Genomic DNA, 3,851 nt, shown 5'->3' on the forward strand with positions numbered 1-3,851 from the left:
AAGTCCCTTTACTCTCGCAGTCTAAACAAGGTCTTATATATTTGATTGGTAATAACATTACATTTTATGGAACAATATGGAACAAGGAGAGCTATCCGTTCCACGAACCAACGTTATCTGATTTTGATAAAGTTCGCCCTGGGCGGGGATCGAACCAGCGACCTAATGCTTACAAGGTAGGCTACCCTTCAAGCTAACTAGGCTGGCGTACAAGTCCTTAAATGAATGTTTCTCCGATTTTTTCTTCTATGGACGGCGATGTATGTCCAATATTAAAAAGTTAGGACTTTTAAGGGTATACACAACACTTGGTGAAACAAATTAAAATCAATAGGGGAAAGGAAAAACAGCGATCTGTTTTTCCTTTCCCCTATTGATGTATGTCCCTTGAAAAAGTTACCCAGCTAGACAACCTGCCTGCCTTACAATCAGGAAAGGCCATCGAAAAGACCGCCTTTCACATGTGACATCTCGGTGATTCCTGAAGATGCCATCAACCTCACAGCAGGGGGTGTTGTTAGTTATCAAATCCAACCTTGGTCTTCTATAAAAGTGCTAGTTCCCTGACTAAACGGACGCTCTTTGGAAGAGCTACTCTCGAGCTGTGTCCACACATATTCGACGCCGTGGATCGACGTCGACTGAAACCGTACACGGCCTCGACAACATGGAGTAACCTCTTCACCTCGTCGATCGACGGCGTCGACTATGTGTGAACACAGCTTTAGGAATCAAGTGAAATTTTTAAATAAGAAAAGACAAGGTTTCATCTTCTATTACGTAAATATTCAAAAGTTCTGACGGAATATCCCTTTGTTAATGAACTAGACTTGAGTGATTATTTGTTAGGTTTATATTAGACATCCTATGTATTAACATTATTCTTACCGTTTTTATTATTATTGGATACTAGGTATTTGTGTTTTTCTACTCCGACTCGAGTTTCTCTTTAAAAAAGGCGAAACTCGAGTCGGAGTAGAAAAACACAAATACCTAGTATCCAATAATAATAAAAACGGTAAGAATAATGTTAATACATAGGATGTCTAATATAAACCTAACAAATAATCACTCAAGTCTAGTTCATTAACAAAGGGATATTCCGTCAGAACTTTTGAATATTTACGTAATAGAAGATGAAACCTTGTCTTTTCTTATTTAAAAATTTCACTTGATTCCTAAAGCTGTGTTCACACATAGTCGACGCCGTCGATCGACGAGGTGAAGAGGTTACTCCATGTTGTCGAGGCCGTGTACGGTTTCAGTCGACGTCGATCCACGGCGTCGAATATGTGTGGACACAGCTCGAGAGTACCTCTTCAAACCTACTGGTCCAAAATGGTGTATAAAGGGTATTTTTTCTTCTTGCACCAGCTGTAGGGGGCACCCACTTTTCGGTTCTAAAGCGGATCCCCTGGCTGTTTCGCTGGAATTTCAACCAGCTCCTCAGTTGTCCTCACGAGGCTGAGTGCACCCCGATCATGCCAGCAGCACGCGTCTGTCCCCGGACAGTCACCCGTCCAGATGCCAGCCACGCTCGACGTTGTTTAACTTCAGTGTTCGGATGGGAACTGGTGTTTTCAACGCGACAAGGCCGTTGGCTGCTGAGATGGTCACTAAGAGAGGGTTTATAAACTTGGACTTTTATGTACACCTACCTAGGTATTGCGTTCTATTTATAGTATCCCTATACCTATGTATACCTACCTACGTATTATCTATCTATCTACAGGGTGAACACGAAAAACCTTACCAAAAGCCTAGGGTAGATTCCTGAGGTCATTTCCAATAAAAAAAAAAAAAAAAAACATTCTCGGTAACGTTTTTTGTGTTCACCCTGTATATCTATACAGGTAACTGATGACCAACCTAAATAAATACGTATCTTAAATAGGGTCTACAGTTCAATGATGATAATAAATTAATGACCGAGGGAAGTAAAAGTTCCAAGTTGTTCCAAGATTTCCAAGTTTAATTTCGACGATTTTGATTTCAGTTTGTCTGTTTGTCTGTTGTCCGTCCGTTTGTTTGTCTGTGTCTACCTTAACTCAATGAAGCATCGGCGAAAAAAGTCGAGGTGGCATAAACCTCGAGATAACCTTTGAATTAGTCATTTAAAAGGTTGAAAAGGTCACAAGCCTTTTCAATTTAAACTTCCGGTTACAAGAAACTTTGAACTTTGGACCCTTGTTACACATGACTTCCTTTTACATAAGTAAAACTATCTACATAGAAACATAGGTACAACAACATTGAGACATTGGTACAACTAGCGAAATCTTGTGGCAAATGCAAAAAGTTATGTGTTGGTAAAAAGGATACTGTTCCACAGTTACGCCAGTGTTTCGCAAAAGTTTTCAAAGTTCGCCACAAGTTTCAAAGCTCATTCATAGAGAGCAGCAATGGTATGCTTTCCCATGGAAAATTTTGGCGCTCATTTTGAAATTCTATTAAGACGGATGGTCAGAGAGCATCAGAGCGGGGTAGAGGACGGTAATGAAGGGATGAATGGGTGTATGGAAGAAGACAGGGGGTGGATTGAAGCAAAAGAGGGTACATGAAGGGAAAGAAGAGATAAGCGGAATGAAAGAGGGCGTAGAAATGGAGGTAAAAAATCTGGTGTGAACATCACACGACTTTCCTCATCCTATTGAATGATGCTTATTTTGGGTGATCTTGTTCTTATAGCCAAACTTTTACAGTAGGTATCTCTAACCGTTTAGTCGGTATAGCTGAAAACCGCCAAAAAACGGTCAAAAAGCGGTCAAAATACCGCCAACAGCAGCACCTATCTCAACCAAACGTTGCATCCTTGTCACATTTGTGAACTACATACCAAATTATTGAGCAACGTTTCTCACCGTTGAAGGCACCGATTCTGGGCGTAAAGGCGTCCGTCAAACGGCAAATATTGTTGATGGAATGGCCAGGAAGGATTTGGCAAGCCAATGTGCTTTGTTGACCGTTTATAAGACACCTTCAGGCTTGACACAAACAACTCTAATTTCATCAGGTTGACTCAGTCTCTAACGTTCATTGAACTGGAAAGCCTGCTATCAAAACAAAGTGTCAGCCACCCAGCGAGACGAAAGGTCTTCCAGCTCCTAAAGGTGTCTTTGTAGACAATCCAGAGTCAAAAAAGCTCCCTCGAAGCGTAAAAGGTCCCGTCAGGCCCTTTCGAAGCTCCCCAGTGCCCACCGGCGAACCCTCTGGTCACCTAGTTTCCCATTGACCGCCCATTTTTCGTCACCCTCTCGCCCTCTCCTTTCCCGCCGGTAGCTTGACCCGACTGCTCTATGGCGAAGGACAATCTCACCGATGTGCCTTCAGAAGAAGAAGAAGAGACGCCGGAGGAAAGACGATCTAGGCGGTTCAAATTCTTCAACTATATGGTGATGGTGCCTTTGATTTCTTCAGTAATGGCTTTCATGAACTTCCATGGAATGCCAACACCGCCACACCATGTGTAGAAAAGAAATCATCAACCAAGATCATGTACCATCATCATAAAATCATCGACCATCATCATAAAACCATCGTCACCATGTAGGAAAATCATCATCATCACAAATCATTGTCGTCATTATCAATTGGAGGGTTTGTTTTAACATTGATTCGTTACTCGTATGTCAGACGCCTTTAGCCTTGTCGAAGCAAAGGAATGTCAATTATTTCGTCACTTTTACGCAGACACGGATCAGAAAGGCTGACGCAACTTGTTGGTCGAATTAAGTCACAACTTGTTGTTTGCCCTCGCGTTGCCCAGGTGACAACAGCATGACTATAATGACTACTTGCCTATTATCAATTTATTCATCTCTAGGTATTATTTTCGGACAACGGTCGTCGAA

General features: G+C 41.9%; 1 pseudogene; it reads right to left on the reverse strand.

Moving 5' to 3' along the window:
- Window positions 1-1,482: 1,482 nt before the first annotated feature.
- On the reverse strand, window positions 1,483-1,602 carry LOC113472667 (annotated as a pseudogene).
- Between the last annotated feature and the right edge of the window lie 2,249 nt (window positions 1,603-3,851).

This window comes from Diaphorina citri, unplaced genomic scaffold (assembly GCF_000475195.1).
Source record: "Diaphorina citri unplaced genomic scaffold, Diaci psyllid genome assembly version 1.1 scaffold7106, whole genome shotgun sequence".
NCBI classification, from domain to species: Eukaryota; Metazoa; Arthropoda; class Insecta; order Hemiptera; family Psyllidae; genus Diaphorina; species Diaphorina citri.